This window comes from Apteryx mantelli, chromosome 3 (genome assembly GCF_036417845.1).
Source record: "Apteryx mantelli isolate bAptMan1 chromosome 3, bAptMan1.hap1, whole genome shotgun sequence".
NCBI classification, from domain to species: domain Eukaryota; kingdom Metazoa; phylum Chordata; class Aves; order Apterygiformes; family Apterygidae; genus Apteryx; species Apteryx mantelli.
In genome coordinates this window covers 90,633,867-90,655,513 of record NC_089980.1, presented here as the reverse complement: position 1 = coordinate 90,655,513, position 21,647 = coordinate 90,633,867, and the positions used below count along the sequence as shown (strand labels likewise).

Below are 21,647 nucleotides of genomic sequence, written 5' to 3'. Positions count from 1 at the left end.
TCACAACTGAAAATAAACTGATGGCAAATATCATCAATATCTAGTCTACTTGCAGAGTCCTCACCCATTCAACACACAGTTGTACCACAAACCTGTCTTTATGAGCACACAATAACCATGAAAGAAAATTCATTCTTAATCAAGATGGTAAATTAGAAATTTGCCTGAAAGTTTTTCAGACTTTTACAGATCAAGTTAATTTTCCTAAAGAAGTATTCTAAGAATGCTTTTCTGATTTCACTAACCTTTCTTCTAATCTTTAAACATTGACTGATCACCAGAACAAGAAAAAAATGAATACTATATTTGAACAATCTTTATCCTCTTTCTACTTACAAATGTTTACAAGCCCAGATTCCAAGTCCGACAGATTTATTTAAATAATGTCTTTTTCTTTCTTTGTTAAGGAGTTTGATATATTCAAAATTGGAAAGACTTTCTCAGCTGTGATTGCCACTTAGATGACTCCAAGAATTTTTATTGTAAGAGTTTATAATTGTAAGTTAAATATATGCCAATTCACATACATTGAAATTCGCTTTTTGGAATATTTGCAAAAACAATCAAGTTTAATCAATCTCTCACTCTTATGTTCAGAAAGTGACCATAAAAGAGAATTTAATACAGTCAAAACAAGTATGCTAATTGAAAAAAAAGTTATCATCAGCAGTTTCTTGCAGTATTTGCCCAGATCTATTAAGTAATAATTATTATTCTTGCCACATGGATGATACACCTGTATTTCACACAGTCCTTCTCTCTTGTTAGCAGAGGAACATGAAGATATATTTAAAAATTTAAGTCCTGTTTTTCTGAAAAATGGATAAGGTCTAGAATAAGAACTTTTTAATACAACTATATTTCCCTTACAACTTCTTGATAAATCCTCCAATAATCTTTAGTTTTTAGACAGGGGGTTTTTTTGGCCTGAGTCAAATTATTTTAGTTGCTAATAATGGCATAAGAGAAAAAAGGCCTTATTATTATAACACAAAGAATAGTACAGTGATAATTTTGAAAGGCAAATGGGAAAAAAGTTAATAACGGCGATCTAAAAGCAATTTAAAAAAATAAACAAAATCTTTTAAATGAAAGCTAGAATTATACCAACATACAATATATTTCAGTGTGGTCCAGTTAGCACCAGTACAACTGGTCATAAATACATCAAGTATATTTTCACAGCTTTTTAACAACTATTTCAGAGCACAAATGCTTCAGTAGTGATTTTTGCAATCCTCTTCCCCCTGCGTTCATCAAAAATGCCATAAATTTGTAAATCACATACTTGCACACAAACAGAAAATTATAAGGTTTGGGGAATAAATCAAACAAAAACAGAGTGCCCTTTTTGGTAAGAATCTTTTCATCCTAGCAATCATAGGCCATTGATTTTGACACTCCCACAGTTTCAAAAGATTTCTGATATTTGTGATCTTAACTGGAACTACCATTTAAGAAGGCTTAAGACAGTTTAAAGATCCTCCCCTTCATCAGCATATTAAGGTTCCCGAATGAGGCTTCTGACAAATTCTTCAGTGTTTCACCTACTCACCATTTTGTTAAACAGAGCTGGAGGCAGCCACAGAGTGTGACAGGAGATGATCTCTGCTCTCTAGAAAGATTAGTATTACATTACCTAATGCATAGTCTTTAACCACCTTATACTTCTCCACTTTAATGGTAAATCCACCTTATAATAATATCAGGTAGAAAAAAAAATGGCCAGTGATTAAAATTTTGAGTTACTGGCTATCGGCCTATTTAAAATTAAAGGCTTTATTCTTTCTCAGAGTTGTGCTGACTTCTAAGAATAGAAGAAGAATCCAAAAGAAGAAAAATAGAATCGAAAATACTGCTTTTATAACGATCATAATTCATTAATTATACCTGAAGTAGTGTATGTCAATATACCTGCGTAGACTCAGAGCACAAATATAACAAATAGCATGGCTGAAATTTCTGCATGGAAAATCAGAAGAAAGGATTTCACATGGCACATTTATATTTGCCCCACCAGATTTGCAACACCACTGGAGACAGCTTACAAGTGATTTACTACCACTGAGCTAAACCTCCCTACACTCCTGCTTTTGTTCTTCTATGTGCCTCTTAGAAGTACATTTTACTGCAGTATATGCCACCGGCTGATGGATCACCAGATGCTGAGCGCATATTTATCATTTCAAGCTGATTTTAAACAATAACTGAATGAAATAAAAACACCATGTCTGCTTGAATTTCTTTGCTAGAAGAGGATACAATTTCATTCTCCTAAAAATACATATATAGAGAAATTTAAAGATTTTTTTTTCCAGGGCTACTGTACCAACAGTTGTTGTCAGTGGTTCATCAGAGCATGATATTACTGGCCAGTAGCTTTGATGAACCAAAAAGAGCTAACAGCAGTTGCAAGATCAGCACATATAACAGGAGCTGTGTGAAATGTGTTCAGTTATTTAAAGAAAACAAAAAATTAATAGCTGGGTTTCTAAAAGGAAATTTAGGGAATGAGGCTTATAGGCAATTAGTTTCTTTTGATTCCATGAAAATCCTAGCTAATCTCAAGAAGAGGATTTCTAACAAGGAGAAAGGTGAGGCTGTTGACAACTTTCCCAGAGTAAATGATAGAAATCTGCATGCTGAAATCAGCAATGGATTAGGCAGGACTAAACACTAAAGAATATACTATTTTTAATAATCTCACGCTATCAAGAAGACTTAAATGGCTAATGAGTCTTTTCCTTCTCCAGCCTTTATAACCCACAGTCTATTTTCTTCCTGTTTCCTTGAAGTTTTTAAAAATGCAACTACATGTATTTCAGTCCCAAGTACAGAGGGCAGGTTTGTGACAGTAAAGACTGTTAAAACTTGCATTCTGTGATCAGGGCGGATGTATGGCTCCAGCTGAGACTCCCAGCACTGTCATTCATCGTGCAGTGTGATGGCATGGGACAGAATACCTAGCACAGCTCTAATACCTGTATTCACACTGACACTGATTTTGCACCAGGATTAGGTGCAGCCTGCCTTGTGTCTGCCAACCTAACCTTTCCTGCATCCTAAAAAGAACAAAAACCATATCAGGAATATATTCTGTCACTTTACATGTCACTTTTATATATTCACTTTTCATATTGAATATGTCACTCTAAATATGTAAAAACACAATGAATATTCTGTGGCACAAACACAGTCAAAGCCTCATTATAGGACTGCTCAGTAAGAGAGCTCTAGGTTGCTCATCTGCTTCCTCACCCACTAAGCTCAGATACCTCTGTATGCAGTCAGAGGCTATAACGTTCCTCATATCTGAATTTGGCTTCATAGAGATACATTCAGAAAAAATGCCGGTACCTCAAATATGCCCCTGATTTTACATCAAGATGACATCTTTTTTATGTCTTCAAACTGCCAGAGAAAATATTTACCACCGAGAAAAAATTTCATAACAGGCTACATTGCTTAAAGCCCTGCAACAACCATTTATTTGTAGTATCAAAACTTTCCTAGCAGGCTTAGCCAATTATTATTCTGCCCACTGATATATCACTAGAAATACAATCTGATATTATTTTTCATAAAGAAGTGATATTTAGTAATAATAGCATGCACATGGAATCTGATTTTATTTTTATGCACCTCTAAATTCCACTGCACAAAAACCCTGCAGTTAACTATTATTACGATACCTGTTGGCTATCTTTTTCCCTTTATTGATGTGCACTAAGCACTTCTCAATGATGTTTCATGGTTTGCAGAACATATCTGAACTTGGCTGAGAAATGATTTCAAAAGTAGACTTCCACTGGGAGTGTCAATGAGGTAAGGACATTTTTGACATATTATCTGCATTACTGAGCTTTATTTGATTTGCAAGATTAAAAGAGATTGAGCTGAAAGAAGCAGTGAGCTGCACCTTAATGGAACAATAGCCTGACATCAAAGATGTGTGTGATTTGAAAGACTGAGTGGCAGCTGCTACAAGGAGATTATAAAACCAGAATTCAGGCTCTAATATTGTACTCCAAATTTTGGTGTGGAACACAAACCTGCAGTTCAGATCAGGAATAATTTAAGTACGTCAAACACGTAATCCAGGCAGACTTCTTTTTCCTTTCCATCTTCTCCTCTAATTAGGTAATAATCAACAGCTTACATTACTCTCTGAAATATCCAGAGAGAATTATGCTGCTTTTCTACTTGTGGCAGCTCCATTTTTAGCCTATTCTGAAACTCACTGTCCTCATCATCTAGAGAATATGATTCAGGGGAGTGAGGTCAAAAATGGCAATCCAAGCATGTAATTTCACTTCCTAGAAAAAGGAAAGCAGAGAAAAATCACTGGTGCCAGTCTCTCATTCCTATGCAGAATTTGAACCTACAACTCTCCGGTTGCTCTGGTTCCTGGGTAATGTATTACTTTAAAGATTTTTTCTAGGTAAATATATTCTTCTTCACTTTTTCGCCTTCTTTTTGAAATAAATGTCTGACCTGAATTAGACACCCAGCTGTAGCGTTGGCAGGGTTGGCAGCCGTGAGGCGCTCGGATCATGAGGTATATTCCTAAATGTTTGCGTGGTTAGGATAAGGCTGTGCCCTATCCCTTCAGCATTTTCCAGCAACCACTTAACACTTGCTAGCAACTGCCAGTTTCATTCTTATGCACTCAACTCCCTTTATATAATGTACGGAGAGCCCAGGCGTTTCACTTGGGCTTGTGAATGCTACATGGCTTGACGTCTAAAAGTAATTGAAATGTTCTGTCTTGCAAACCCTGAGCTGTGGCTTTTACCTCAGCAATAACGTGATATCCTGAGCTTGGTATAAAAGGTTGATGAAGGTTGTAAAGGCATTCTGAAGGGCAAATCAGGATGCCTTCATATTTTTGGGCTGCCTTGTTTTTGGCAAGATAGAGGCTTGAGGGAAGGGACTTGGCTGCAGACACTCACAGTCACCTTCTCTGGCCAGTAGCTTAGCCAGAGGGCTGTTTCCTTTCATAAATATGTCAGCTCATATTAAGAAAAAACTGCACAATATAGAAGAAGAAAAATAATCCTATGTATGACAGAATGGAGCATTGGCGCTTATGTTTCAGTTGGAGCATTGGATCATCCCAAGGATGTTGTCATGCAGGGACACAGGAAAATGGAAGCTGTTAATTGTGCCTGTAAGAGTTATATTGCACTCTCGTGCCCTCACAGCCGTATCCCTAATACAAGCAAGATTTTTCAAGTGCTTTGAAAGTATGGAAGCAGTAGATCAGTAAAACTAAAGTGTCTATAAATGGCATTCTCAGAGAGTGTTATTCTGCATCTTCAAGCCCTTCTGTACCTTTAAAAATGTGGCTGTCCACAGCCAAAACCATTTTTGAAAAAAGGAGTTAGTTAGGTTTAGACCAGTCAGGTCAGAAAGCAGTAAGGTAATATACTTCAAAGCTTCTGAAATATCAGTACAAAAGTGTATGTACTAGTCCTATTCTCATTTCATTAATTACAATTCAACTATCATGCAATCTTCACTATAACATCCATAGACTGAAGCAAGTCTGGCAGTGAAGACAAATTATTTCTTAAACTGAAACCTTTTGTCTTCAGCCACATTGTTGATACACTTGTAGGTCTGCATGATCAAACAGATGTGACAAGTGACACATTGTTATAAAGATGCCAGACAAAATCGGAGGTAGGTGTCATCCTATTACTACTGTTCTGTACAAACCATCAGGGTTACTGGGGATGCTAACAGCACTGAATAAAAAAAAATTCCTTTTTTTTTGTAAAGGACAATTCTAAACACAGAGTTCTGGTAACAGCCCACAAGATGGACAGGTCTTTTTTGGAAGCAAAATTCTGTTTTATATTAAGACTTTGAATAATTAATCTTTCACAATGTAACAATTATATTGTAAAGTATTTTGTGTAGTATCAAAATAATCTTTCAATATCATTCAGGGAAAATATTGAATGGAAGAATTTTGGAAAATACTTGCCAAAATAAAAAAGTAAAATATTAAATCAAATCCAATACATAAATTTCCCTATTTTTTTTTGCTTTTGACAAAACTATATTTTTAATGATAAAAAATGCAGGTGAAAATATTTTAGCCAAAATTAGAAATGAGTAATGAATGGAGAAAAGAGCTTTACAAATTGCAATGATTAAATATGGGGTAGCTAATGAAGCTGTAAAAGGAAAGTGAATCCTAAAACTACTACTGCTGACCTAGCATTTTCACTAAGACTCCTGACCTTACTCCAAACACTGAACATGCCACCATCCGGTATACGCAGTGATAATATCACTGCCATCACAAGCATTAGATCAATGGTCAGTCCCACATGGCCACAATATAGAGTCTCATACTTTATAATTACTGGCAATGTTATATAGGGTACTATCAGCTGCCTATCTGGGACCTAAGAGCATGGGTTTTTTTGATATCATGATATATCATCAAATCTATCCACTTACATTCTGATTTACTGCATCTTCACTGAGAGTTTATCTTCACCCTAACCATTATTTAAAGCAGCTTTCTCTGGCGGTTGGGTAGTGCTCTGCTATTTCACTGGTTGCCTGCGTCACATAAACATTGCATTTGTTTCCTGAGATTTCTGCTCCCTGTCAATTTCACAGTCTCTCAGATGAATATAAACTCATGTTAAAATTCATTTAACTTTCAGGAGTCAATTTTTTTTTGGAATACCAGTCAGTATTCCAAATACAAATAAAAATAGAACTCTGTGCTAACCAGTGTCTGTATAATGCTAACTCCAAACTTGAAAATTGTATCAAAAGTAAAATTTTCAATGTGAAGGGTAGTGTGGTCTCAGGTCTCCTTTTTTTCCCCATTAAAATATGCAACCCACCAAAAATTTTGACAAAATATTCTGCATTATTGGTTTTGGCTGAAGTTGAAATGGGTACATCCTCATGATTAAAGCCATAATACACTCCCATCTCCCAGACCGGTGGTTGTGGGGTTATATATAGTTGTCTAAATACTTGCAGCACTTTCCAGTTTGGCTATGATGGCTGCCTTTGTTTATCTGGAAAGGATTGGGGGTAAATGCTTTTGGATCTCAAGGCTGGGGTTTGACAACAATTCACTGAAGCCTTACAATGATGCAGACAAATAGAAAGCATTTAATAAATTACAAATACCTTATCCACATGTTCATGTAAGGTAAGATGAGTGAACAAAATGTTTTGATATCCTAACCATGAAAAATCTCACTTATTCATAGCAATATAATTAGCCCTGAAAAAGATTCAAAGACATATTTTACTAGACATGTTAGACTAGATAATCTCCAGAGGCCCCTTCCAACCTCAACCATTCTGTGATACCCTAGAAAGAAAAAGGCATACAGGAAAACTGCTGAGGATGCATTTTGTGTTACTATGTACTGACTATGTAAGATAAAATTGTATAAAATGGAATTTATGTGATTTTTATATCATTTATGTTACAAAAAAGCTATCTGTTATTTTATAGATAGATAGATAAATAAAATCAATTTTTAATAAATATGTTTCTGTGCTTAACCATGTATTAATGCTGCAACAATTTAAATATTTCAGCACTGCACCAATTACTTTAATGGCCAATGGATTTCAGTTTAATATCACTTATCCCTTTTATTTTGTTCATACTTAATATTTAAGTAACTGCATAACCATAGAAAAATTAGGCTGATATGAATAAACTGAAATAGACCAAGATACAAGACTGAAACTGGCATGGAACAGACTAATGAATGCAAAGAATAAAATTTTATGTAAATATCTTCTGAAATAAAACAGTTTAACTGGCTAAATCTCAGGCCTCCATATTATAAATATACACACACATTTAATTTTCCACATTGATCTAATCCTTTAGTGTAACTCCCATGTGAAAAACACATGGAAGTCTTTCCAGGACTGGTGATATACATCACACATCTGTTTGGAGGAGAGTGTGCTTTCAGACACTTGGAAAGCATTTACCGTACAAATGGGTGCTATTGAAATGTGAATAATAAAAATAAATATCTTCCTTCTGACAATACCAAGTTTTGCTATCAATATTTTGATAACAACATTTCACAAATTTTACCAAAGGCTCCAAAACCAGTGACACCTTAAAACCCCAATATCTTTACGTGATCATAGATCAGAGCACGTGGACTGTGAGAAATCCTGGTCACTGATGGATGGGATTTTAGGCTTAGAAAGTATCAGGCAAAACTGCTGGCTTTTCTTGTAATCTCAGATCTACTTGCCATTATATCTATCTGGAGGAACGCAGGTTAAGTCCCTTCATTCAGCTTGCTCATTCACTTAACAGTATGTAACACTTGTTTTTTTACTAATAAAAATGTCAAAGGTGATTATCATATTAATATCTCTGGTCCTCATATATCACAAAACAACAACAATAAATATAAAGGTTGTATAAAGAAAAAGACAATGAAGAAATATAGGAGAAGGAAAAACTGAGACAATTTTCCTCTAAAAGAGACAAGCAGAAATATGACATAATGAAAGCAAATGAAATGACTAGTTAAGAGAAATTACATGGGGTGTTGCTATATTCCCTTTTTCATGACAGAGAACGCAAGAGAACTGTATAAAAATGAAAGGCTGAAACATCAATCAGATAACAGAAAAACCTTTTCACCCAACAGCAATTAAATTATGGAGCTTTCTGCTGCAAGTTATTGCTGTTGGTAATGGAACAGTCAGGTTCCAGAAAAGGATCAAACCTGCAAAAAATATCAAGATAATGACATAAGTTATAGTAGAATTAAAGCATACCCAAGAGTTTTACTAGATATATTCTCATATACCAAAGCATGAACTATCCTCTCTCAAAATAGTTCAATCTTTTACGCTGCAGTTACAGGTTAAATTCCAGTTGCAGGACCTCCTCAAAGACCACAGGTTCCCTCTCATCTTTTAACCCCCATATATTGCATTCCACTATCATCTGGAAGCAGTGGCAACAAACAGCTCAGCCTCTAATAACCAGGCTTTCTGCTGGGATAGAAAGAAGTATCAGACTACCAGGGAAGAAGAATTTTTCCAAAAAGCCACTGTCATCTTCTTTTGTTTTCTCTTAAAGAGGCCATACTGACCCCTGCCATAAACAAGATAACACACCTCCATTCTGAATCTGCATCTGTCAGTGTCTGGCAAAACTTATGCTTCCTCTACCTGAAGATAGATAAATATAAGTAAAGTATTTTGTAAAGATGCTGGAGTTTTCCTATATTTTTAAACAGTTCTAAAGCTGCCTTTTTGCAGCAGAGACATAGGCACTGTGCTGATATACTTGATCCGATTAGTGTCAAAAACCTCAGTACTGAAGCAGTCTGAGAGCCTTGTCACATAAATGTGTAAAACTCAATGTACTATTGCTCTTTGTGACTTAAGTACTATTCATGTCTTGTGTTTGAAAGGAAGTATGCAGCGACAGAAATTCACATGAGAAAATAAAAACCCTTACCCAGAAGAGGAAGGTCTCAATAACAGTGTAAAATCCTTCCTGTACAGAGGATTTATTAATATTTTGCTGCCAGTTGCATTCATCTCCCTTCTTTAGACAGCTCACTAAACAACTGCTAGTGTTTAATAAATTAACTTCTAATAACAAATTAACAGCTTATCCAAGATCAGAACCATTTTGACCATGCAGTTATCTCCAGTTCCCCAAGGCTCCAATAGTACCATAAACTTTTACCTGGTAAACCAAGCAGTACTTAAAGGATTTTTACCCATAATTACATTAGATATATTGCAATTTTTTCCTCTTTGAAGATCATGCTACAAGGTTATAGGGACTTCATAAAATGGCTTCTAGAAGTAATATTGCCTCAAATATAAATCATTAATAATATAATTAATATGCTCTATAAACAATGCCAGCCTGAAGTTACTCTGTGTTTTCAAACCACAAATATGGGTTAAATCTATTGCAAACCAGTCTTACTGAGAAAGTCCCATGGATATAATAGCATGTTTTAAAGAAGCTACTCTGAAACCTGCACAGCTAGAAGAAAATAATAAACTGTCAGTGTGCATCTAAGAAGACAAAAGCATCTTGTAGGATCTTATAAATGTCTAAGGATATCCTTTTCATTAAAATTTCTGTGGTGACTCAAACATCTATAGAATGCTTAAAGGCCTTTGAGTAAGGCCTTTGAGTCATTGCATACACCTACAGCTCATCAAGTTGGCACTGTAGATGAGCCCTAACCAAATACAAAGACATCTGAACTTTCATCTCATTCATATTAGAATACAACCTTTATTGTGGCCAGTCCCTCCTAAGCTCTAAGATATGTTTGTGGAAGGAAGATCACAAAACCAATGTTTATCATCTGGGCTATATTATGTTTGTATTCTTCCATATTCAATTCTTATTGGATCTTCCCAGTGAAAGGGGTTTTTATGACTGACAGTTTAAGAACTGCAAGTTGCATATAAATTTAGCTGTTTAATAACTCTGATTTGTCCCCTGATTGCAGGATGTTGCTGCTGGATAACATCTCAGGGGAGTTACTCTTCCAGAATCAGCAGAGCAATTTCTGTAAATGATCATGCAAGAGTGTTTACCTGAAGAAATACTTATGCCCTCACAAAGGCACACAGCATTTGTGGATGAGGGGAGAGGGGCAGATGTCATTTACCTTTACTGTAGCAAGGCTTTTGACACTGTTTTCCTCAGTGTGCTTGTGAAAGCGCATCTAGATACTGTGTCATTTTGGCCTTCCCAATATGAGACAGAGGTTGCCAAACTGGAGCAAGTTCAGCATAGGGCCACCACAACAGTCAGGGGTGAGAGCACTTGCCCTGCAGGGAGAGGCTGAGCAAACCAGGCTTGGTCAGCCTGAGAAAGAGGCAGCTTCAGGGAGACCTAAAGGCAGCCTGCCAGTGTCTATGGGGATGTTAACAAGAAGGTGGAGCCAAGATCTTCACAGTGGTGCATGGCAGGAGGATAAGAAGTGACAAGCAAAAACTGAAAGAAAGAGAGGTTCATGCTGAATATAAAGAAAAGCATTTTCTCCACGAGGATGATCAAGCAGTGGGGCAGGTTGCCCAGAGAGGTTGCACAATCTGCATCCTTGGAGGTCTTCAAGATCTGACTGGATAAAGCCATGAGCAACCTGGTCTGATCTCATAGCTCACCATACTTTGAATAGGAGGTTGTACTAGAGACCTCCTGAGGTCCCTCCCAACCTGAATTATCTTACAAGTCTGCGAATAACTATGTTAATGTGTAATCTATCTATCTATGAGACTTGGAAAAGAAAATCCCTGTTTATTTCCATCAAAGTTAAATACTCTGACAAGTTTGAAGTATGATCTGAAAGAAGAGCTAACATTAACTCACCTATCCCTATTTCTTTTGATAAGTACATACTCAAAGGCTGAGGACTGCAGATGCTTTAGAAACATAATGTCTAGATTTCCAGGTTTCTTTACCTCTACTTCTTCTCACATTTTTAAATTGTATCTGCACAAACTTCTGTCCCTTCATCACAGTTTCTTATCCAATTCTTATTCAGATGATTGACATTACACATCAAAAAAATAAGACATGCACGCTTAGGTGTAAGACCCTGAAAGGAGGCTCTGAAATTAATTTTTTTAATGAGTGCCACCATAGTGTATGTCAAATGACTTCTGCCTTCTAGATCATAGATCACAGTTAAAGATGAAGAGATTAATTAGAACTTCCATAAACTGCCTAAATACACTGTAAATAAATCCCTTTCTTGGGTACTCAGCACAGGTGTATTCCGAACACAATCTGTAAAGATCTCACCAAGTTTCTTTTATTATGCTATAATGAAACCAGTTATTCATGCATTTCATTTTCAAGTTTACATTCACTTTCTAAACTAATAAAACACCAACACATAAACTTGGTCCAGGTTTCTCAAGGACCACTCTCTGATGCAGAAGTTGGCAATCTTTTGAGGACAGTATGCCAGACTGCATTTTTCTTTCTCAACTAAAACATTAAATAGGCCAGCGGAAACTCAGTGAGAAACAAAAGACACTGCCTCTCAGAAAACACAAGTGTCTTATCGGCAGTATATCAGCCCTTCTGAGAGGCCCAGATCCCAGGAAATGTGGAACTTGGTGAGAGTGAGCTGTTGCTGCCTTTCACAGCTGCCTTGCTCTAGATTCTGTGGCTTCCTTGGACCTTTTATCTGGCACCCTAAATTGGCCCGTACACTAGGTTTTGCTCTTCTTTAAGTTGCTGACCCCTGGTCTAATATTATAAATGGTGGCATTTGGTCACAAGTTTAGACACACTATCATATTAGCTGATAGTCTCAGTTTCACCTTTTCCATGGAATGAATCAATCCTTTCTAGCCCTACAATTTAAATGGAAGATCCTCCCCAGGATTTCATATAGATGAAACTCATCTTACAAAGAAACACAAAAACAGATTAAGTTCACCAAATCCAGATCACACATATGCAGATACACATACAAACTTTATTCAGTTAATGAAGAATTGTTTGCAAGAATATGGATCTGAGACATTCTTTCCACTCAGGAAATGCTGAAACAATGGAACAGCATGAAAATTTTATCATACTACATTAGCAATTTTACATTATATAATATTAGGAACTGTCCTATTACCCTAGAGTCCAGCACAATCACGGATCTCCATTAACTTAGTGGAGGGTTTTTTTTCTGTTCCTGATATGACTGCAAAACTACACAATACTACTCTTTCCTTCTGTCAGAATATAGCTCTATCAGATTAACCATCTGGCCTGAAATACTTTCCTTTCCTGTTCAAAATCTGTTCCATATTCTACCCAGAAGAGTTCTTGAACACAAAAGGGCTATTCAGACCTAGCCATTTATCTGGCAGAACAGACTTCTATCCAACTGCAGATGGACTCACAGCTGTGATGGTGTTCTGCAGAGAGTAATTTTCTAACCACAAGAGAAACTGTTTAATAAAAAGAAGAACCTATTCTCTGATTCAGAAGGAAGGCTATATCATACAAGCGCCAGGGTGTACTATAAGTACGATTTCTCTTGCCATTTGTAAATCAATGCCAGCTAATCTCAAGCAACTATGGATCAGATTACCTAAAACAATGGCACACCATATTCACAGCATATTTCAGGGAAGGAAGTAGATGAAGAGTCACAGAACCTTCATCCTCTGAATTATTCATACAGACACTATCTATAACTGAGAGTGTCATAGTATTACTGCATCATTTTAAGCAAGGTAAATCTACAGGATGCAGATGAAAATTGCTGCATCTCAGATAGGTCATGCAACCTTTGAATCAAAATTATAATCCATATTTCCGATTATTGGTATACACATCTCCATATATTCTCCATACCATCAAGAGAGTCATCATCTTTTTTTCACTTACTCTGACTCTAATGCAACCACCCAACAAAAAAATAAAGCAAGAATATAAAGGAGATCTGCTAAACAGGATATGGGTAAAGAAACACCAACAGTGTGGAAGCTTTAAAATTGTATATGAAATCTTATATGAAGAAAGACAAACTCTTTCAAATTTGTGTGTCCAGTAAATACTACGCGGAGAGGAGCCTCCATAAAAGCAAGAATACAAGCAACATCAAGAGCTGAAAAAATTAGACCCAGAATTGGAAAGTAAAGCTACAGGCATAGTCTGGAGTTTGCTGAGGTCAGGAGTTTAAGCAGCAGCTAGTCTGGGTGCTGGTCTATATGGCTGATGGATCAGTCAGTGAGAGTGAGCAGCCTCCAGGAATAACACTTAAACTTGAGCTAAGCTGCTGCTGTTGATTTGATTAGGAAATATTGAAAGGTCACCAGTTACAGATTACCAGACCTAGGAAGATCAACCCTTTAACTTTGGCTTCCTCATTGAAATAACCCTTTTTAATAAAAAAAGTACGTGAGCACTGATAGGATCCGGCCACTGTCAGAGCTCCCTAAACCAAAACCGTCCCAGGCAATTTGCAGTACCTGTCTGGGCTTGCCTATAGAGAGCATGTCTGGTTAATCAGAAAGAGACTTATCTATCTCTGTTGGCTTAGGGACACCACACAGTGGTGTGGATGTGTGGGGAAATCTTCAGTATTGCTTTGCTATTCAGTTGGTTAGTTGCAGATCCCATTTAAGCTCATGGGTTGGTCACCCTCTTTTCTTCCCACTCAGGGAGAAGGTATTTTCCAGAGACACATCTGACTAGAGTTCTGCTGAAATCCACAAAAATAAAGGTCTGGCTACAGAGAAGTGATTCAGGACCTACACATTTTGCTTGTAGGCATTCATTTACTTGGAGATAATTAACAGGAGAGTACATACTAAAAAAATCTAGTGACAACCTTAAAGTGATTGGTGGCTGCCTAAAAATAAGAGATTCTTGTTTTCAGATCATCTAATAATTGCTAACATGAGACATTTATATCATTTGCAGCACCTGAACTTTAGATTTTTTGTTCTTTTCCCTAAGAGAAGGTGTACTCCTTTTTATGTTTTAATTTCATCATAGATTTCTTTCTATTTCCTAGAAAGAAATGTTCTTCCTCTTCAGCTTTATTCTCCTTTAGGCAGACAATGAATTCTTTACTGTAACTTGTTATTTTTCCACTGCCTGTTATATTGTGGGGTTGTTTTGTTTTTTTCTTACAGACCAGAGAGTTCCTCCTGAACTTCCAGCACTTTTGTGGTCGATCTCAGACACCACCTTCTATTACTACAGCGGTTACTTTTTATAAACATTAAAATAAAAGAATGTGCCTTCCATGTGACCACTCCCATCTCGATATTACAGATATTATAGTTAGGTTCATGAATCAAACCCTGACTTCTTCCTCACTGATTTCTGAGTTTTTGTTCTCCTGATTTTCTCGTGGAATTGTGAGGATTCCTTCAACTACTCAAGCTTCAAAGGTTTGGTGCTTTGGGATGTTTGGTTTTCCTCGAAAAGCAGATAATCCTTGTTCATGACAGTCATGAAATGTGAGAGTTCCCACATCTTGGCGCACAAGCAAAAGGGTCAAGGAAAAGAGTATTTACTTTTAATTCATGGAATCAATTGGCAACCTACTCCCTACATTGTTTCAGGCCATATGCTTTTATGTATCTCACCTTCTGCTCCCTTTACCATCCTTAAGGCTGGACCACAGAACTCCCAGTCCTATTTGTGAGTGGTAGCTCTATTAACTTTAGTGGGACTGCTCATGCAAGTATTCATTCACTACTGGTGGTAGGAAGTTGCTAGAAAGTAACTGAGTTCACATTCTTATGCTCATCATGGTAAATCATTGGGGGAAAGATGTAAAGCACCTGCAGTCATTTTGGGTATTCAGAAATGTAACCTGAAGCTGGATCTCACTGGATATCAATATGATTTTGATTTCTTTATATACTACAGAGTACTTTGATATCTATGACTTGCATCAGGCAGACGGTCCTCTCTGCCTGAGGAATCTCTGACTAGTGTAATAAGTTTTTTTTTTTTAATTTTCTTGCTATTTATCATTTAAATAGCATATATTTCTTTAGATGATTCACATGCATGAATGAGGGGTAATAAAATCATTAAGTCTAGCCCTTGTGCCACTTTCAGCAGTGAGGTATGTTATACTTGAGAACAGGAGCAAATCAACGAAGAGTTGTATGAGTTGTGACTCATGCTGAGAAATTGTGGGGGGGGGGAAGTGTCTAGTGCAGCAGGGAGAGCTGGAGAGAGCACATATGATAAAGTAAGTTCCCCTGTACAGGTAATGCCGTAGTAGCTGCATGGTACTTCAGTGAAGCATATATTGAGCTGCGAGCAGAAACTATGATAGAATTGACCTTTCAGTCCATGTATCCATTTCTAAGCAAGGAGAAATGATAATTACAGCAAGAGTTAATCTGCCATCTGAGCATTTTATTAACTGTAAAACCATTGGATTAAAATAATAATTAATGCAAACTTTTCTTTTTTCAGAAGTAGCATGAAAGGCTTTCTATTATACAGTGTCCTGAAGGTCATTTGCTTAAACCCGGCAGGGGTTGCAACTGACATAAGTGCCTATTCACCTGGGGTTGGACCAAATCTACCCAGGTTGCTATTGATAGCATCCTCTGTGGCTGCACGTAGGCCAGTGCAGCCCCACCAGCTTCCTACACTCTCTCCCTTGTAAGTTAGCATCTTATACCTTCCATTAAAAGCCCCTATTTTTAGGTAGGGGTTCAAACACTCTTTGCACTTGTTTTAAGGAAAGGCGTTCAATAGCAACACAGACTGTCTGAAAGCAGAGCTGAATCATTAATACAATGTAAGCCTTCCATCAATTGTACCAGCTGAAATAGTACAAGTATAGGAAAAGACAGTTCTGTTGTTGTTGTTTTACCCTCCTCGCTGCAGACAAGCATTTGGAAAATAAACAAATTCTGAAGGTGACAGTGTGATTTATAAATGTAGGGGCAAAGGAAAAGCATTCCAAAAAACAATATAAAGATTTTTCCAATGGATACACAGTTCAAAAAGTGCCTGTGCCATATGGAACATTGATGATTTATAACTGCGGGAATTCAAGCTTGCTAAGTGTATAACACTATTCCCAGAATATTTATTAGAAAGAAGAATAGTTCTCTTGCAGAACAGCATTTGCTATGCTAATTTTTCCTGGTTAAACTGAAAAAAAAGATTCCATAACTTGAAGAGCTAACCATTTATTTGTTTCTTTGGTCTTAAAGTGCTTTTGCACAGCACATTATTTATTTATTTTCCTTACAGGTTAGCCTGTGAATCTGGAAGATGTCAAGAAGTATTAGCAAAGAATCTAAGGTCACAGGCTGCCACTGTTTACTGTGACATGAAGCTGACACTCAGTATCTGGGTGCAGTCCCTGGCTTGCTGATGTATGGAAGCCCCTATAGTGTGAAGTGAAAAACCACTCCCACAACAGCAGTAGGCACAGCTGCACCGCATGCAAAGAAAGTATGCTCTAAATACACAAAAGAAAAAAAAAGGAAATTCTAAGAAAGAAGCAGGAACAGCTGTATGTATGTTTTCTCCAGACATGAACTGCAAATCATTTAACATATGTAGTAAGCTAAAAATATAATAAAATATGATATTAAGGCCAGAACAACAACAGAGGGAGAAATATAAATCAAAGGTCCTCCAGAGTTCTCTCAAAGATTGCAAAAACAAATATTCTTGTTCCACACATATTGCATTTAACTAGATAGATTTTGTAGTATTAAAGAAGTCAAGGAGATTAAGTTTGGTGCTGAAACTGAGAATATATTGGCCCTGACCCACTTCCCTTTTGTACTAAGACTTATAATTTGAGTTTGGCCCCTGCAATACCATACAAGGGAAAAGCTGATCACTAAAGCAAAGGCAGGCATTACAAACAAGACCACTTATCGAGCAAAAGGTGGCTTCTACAATTTTCCATGGTGGTTAACCATAGCATTTTCATATACTGTCAGTAGCACAGTCCTGAACATCATTCCCATCAAAAAATTGCTGGTGTGCTATTGATACAGCACTGAGAACAATGTTCTTTGCAGTGACGTTATTGTCAGTCTGCCAAGCATCTTTTATTTATTATGTCTACAAATAACTATGCTATGAGATGCTCCTTTAATGACTGTTAAAAGGGAGGGAAGGAAAAGAAGGAGCAGAATGAGTGATGTTTTAGTCCAAATAAAGAATTACATGGGCACAAGTAACACCACAAGAGTGCCAATTATTCTTGTGCTTCAGGAATAGTTACTAGTGTTGGTTAGTGTTCCTTCTGTAGGCTACCATCACCAAGACTCTCACTGTTAATTAAGGGTAAAAAGATTTATAGGGCCACAGTCTAAATGACAGGAAACAATGAAGTCATCAGTTTTCAAACAGAAAAAGCAAGTGCAGGTTTCCATTTGAATTTCAAACATAGTCTTTCTTAAAATATAAAAGTAGTTTACCTTACTTTCTCTTTCTTTCCAACGTTCATTCTGATCACAGCTGAAGAAGAGCTGAAATGCAAAAAGAAACATTTCTTAATTCTTTAAATATGACAGAAAGCAGGAAATACCAATGATGTCAGTTTTCTGACTTATTTTAAATACCTAAGAGATTTTAATTGCATGGATTAGGTGGAGTTAAACAGTCCTTTTTAATACAATCCTTTTTAATATAAATTCAGTACATAATATTTAGCCATCAACTTTTCAGTTGTTATTTGAAAAAAAACTGTTTCATTTAGATAGGACTTTAATGAGCACAGTCCACAAAGTACTTGGGATCACTAACTTCCCTATAAAGACCCAGGCTTCACAGTAAATCTTCTGTAATTTGCCTCTCAACTCTCTCCACTTTTTTAATTTTGCTACCAAAAATCTGAGAGAGGGTCTCTAGTCATATCTTTAAAACTTTAATATTCTGTCTTTTACTAAGTGGTTTAATTGATTCCCATTCCTGAATGATTGAGGTGCAGGATTTTATGTGCTGCTGAGTGCCACCTGCTCTAGAATCATTTTAATCATTGAATTGCCTCGTTGTGCCAGCTCATAACACCTTCACCTCAGCTTAAAATGATACGCCTAAAGGTCTGTGCAAGCCTCTGTGTGATCTTCAGTTGTATTAGCATCTTAATTGCCATAATAGAAATCCAGAGGCCCCTATTTTGGGAGTGGAGCAGGGCTTGTCTCTCTCTGTATTTGTTCTGTGAGATGGGAAACACAAAAGTAGTCAGGTGATGTCAGGGCACTTTGGGTTTTTAGGGTAACACATCAGCACATCTAGAAGTGGGGCTGGACTGAAAGTAGGTTTATTCAGTTGTTTTTTAATTATTACTACTTGTAAACTGTGGGGTTAGCCACAGAGGGAACTGTTTTGTTTAGGTTTGTTTTGGTTCATTTTCTTTAAATGTTGGCTCAAAGGAAGCCACAAACCCGAGGGAATCATTTCATACATTTCACTCCACAATATAAATTCATTTCTCAGATCACACCACACAGCTGTGCAGTGAGTGTATATGCTTATGGCTATGGCTACGATAAAGTCTTTGAAGAAAATCTTTTCCGTGGGCACATGAGTCGAGAAATACAGAAAACAGGATGTTCATCTCACACAATAGTTTTGGTGCTTCTTCTTTAGTGCTATACCATTTCATGTTTATCTACAAAAGCTTTCGTAAACATATTTTTAAGAAGTCACTTATGGTCACTCTAATAACTAGAATGTACAAAATACGTATCACTCAGGATGTGCAATGGACCATTATCAATAAATCATAATTTAAATATTACATTTTTCTACATCTTTCAAAGAAGAAAAGGTCTGCTCTTCTTCTTTGGAAAGGTGAAAGCTTTTTTGAAGATTCTTACCTTTAATGTAAGCTCTAGCTTACATAAATGTAGCAGATGTAAATGTTAAACTGTATTTAAGTATCAAGGAAAATTATATGTGTCAAAAATACATTTAAGTTACTTCAAAGTCTATGGCTGTGGCAAACTGAATTATATTGGTCTGTCCTCCTCTTACCACATTTACTCATAACTATCTTGTAAAATATTTACTAAACCAATATTTTTAAACAAAGTATGTATTCTGCCATCTGAACATAAAAGTACTGCAATTATATGGCACATTCACTGGTCAGCACACATGTGGTTTACTTCAAGAAGAATCCATTTATTATTTATGTCAGTATAGACAGAACATTTTAATGATTATGAAATGAAAGGTTTTATTTTCAAACAATTGCGTACATTAGATTCGACACATGGTCCTATTCATAGGTGATATAATCTATCTCAGTCTTTGTTAGAGTCTTGTAATGTGCTGGTGATGATTCAACAAATCCTGTTTTAGACAGATAAACAAGTTTAGTAAAGCAGCTTTCCATTTCCAGTATAGTAGCCTGGAGATTCAGCTGTATATCTACTGAGGTGAATCCCCCTTCACACCAACCTGAATATGGTGGGCAGGTGTATTTAATATAAAATAGTAGATAAGGATGCAGAAAGGTCTGAAGAGTATTTCTTAGTGCTGTCTGCACATTAGCTTAATAAAATTATCACAGAAATGAATGAATAAATACTCTATTATTTTAATTCTTACAATGCCTTTAATCATTTAGGTTAGACTGCAGTCAGGCTGAAGCAAGGAAAGCCATGAATTTTCCATATATATTGAAATGGAAAAGCTTCATCGGAATTGAAATGGAAATCCTCAGCTCAGCTGTCTATTTTGTTGTTTCATTTGACACCAGAACAAGCTGTAACTTCTTGATTTGCTCTTGTACTGTAGCACAGATTCACAACACTAGCCTTCATTTTATCTCTGAATCTAAAATAATATATGCAGCTTTTATGTTGTCACATTAAAATAGGCCTTCCTATGACTGCTGCCGCTTAATAGCAGAATTTTATTTCCAGATGTAAAACTCTGGAAGTGACCTAAATCTGTAACATAAGTCTATGAGTAAGACACAGGATAGCTAAGCTGAAACAAAAAGAGCAATAGAAGAATAGGATGAAAGAGAATATCAGCTTTACATCCTTGTCTTTCCTGAGACCTAAACTCAAATCCAGGCTTGGCTCGTAAAAGAAAATGAGTTTGATCTTCTCGTTTTGGCCTCTATTTGTGGAAATCAGAGTACTTCAATGATGTTAACAGTCTCTGGTCAAGAGAAATATGAAACTGAAATGCAATGAGTATTCCAAAGCAAGCAGATGGAGCATATTTTGGTATAAATCACTTTCACCCATTCCCATTCATTGTGACCATATCTGACACAAGCCAGTGTCTTTATTTATGAGAGGGTGTAATAGACCAGATATCTCCCAGGATGATAATTATCTTAAAAATTAGTAGCAAAACTGGCCTGGCATTGATCATGAAATTACAATACTTCCTCAAAAATATCTAAGAACCAAAATCAAATATTCTTCAATATTAATTTCAGTTTATTATTTCTAAGGATAGAAAGTTCCAGTTGTTTCTTATTTGGAAAATGTCTTAAAGTCTTATGGAATGATGTATATTAAATAGAATGAGTTTTGTGATTTCTGGGTTTTCAGAGAGGAATGAGTTGATTCCAAATGATGCAGCTGAGTCCATTTCATTTAATTAATAGCATTTTCTGCAACACGGACTTTCTTTTGAAATTGAAAAAATAAACACTATAATAAGGAAAGTACATCAGTCACTCTTAACACTTGTCTTTCCAACCCCTCTACCCAATTGGCCAGACAGGGAGTATTAAAGTCTTTTAAATCACGATGTTTTGGCCTCTTCAAGAGGTGGAACCAAACCTGAAAGACCCCAGTCTCATTTAGGTCAGCAAATCTCTTCCGCCTTTTGACCCAGAGCACAGCACAGTTCTCACATTGGCCTTGCTGAGTCACTATACTCATGTGACAACAGGTAAAGATGTATCGTATTGGGAATGAAAGAGATTTATAACTCTGTAAATAACCCAAACTCCATTCCCCCATTGCCATAACTGATTTTCCTCTCATCTTTGATTCACATACTGAAATTTAAGATCCAGTCCTGCAGGATCAACTACTGAGGCTTTTTCTTAAAATAATTTAGGAAAGTATCCATTCATTTTCAAATAGTAAACTAGAGAAACAACCACATGTGCTTCCTATTGATGCCAAGTGGAGTC

At 36.4% G+C, this 21,647-nt stretch overlaps 1 long non-coding RNA gene across 1 annotated transcript in view; it reads right to left on the bottom strand.

Annotated features, from left to right (window-relative positions):
- Nucleotides 1–21,647, bottom strand: part of LOC136991682 (uncharacterized) — a 112,861-nt gene that overhangs the window by 87,460 nt on the left and 3,754 nt on the right. Inside the window, exon 2 of the long non-coding RNA XR_010883897.1 lies at nucleotides 17,953–18,003. This is a non-coding gene — a long non-coding RNA (uncharacterized lncRNA). The remainder of the gene's footprint in view (nucleotides 1–17,952; nucleotides 18,004–21,647) is intronic.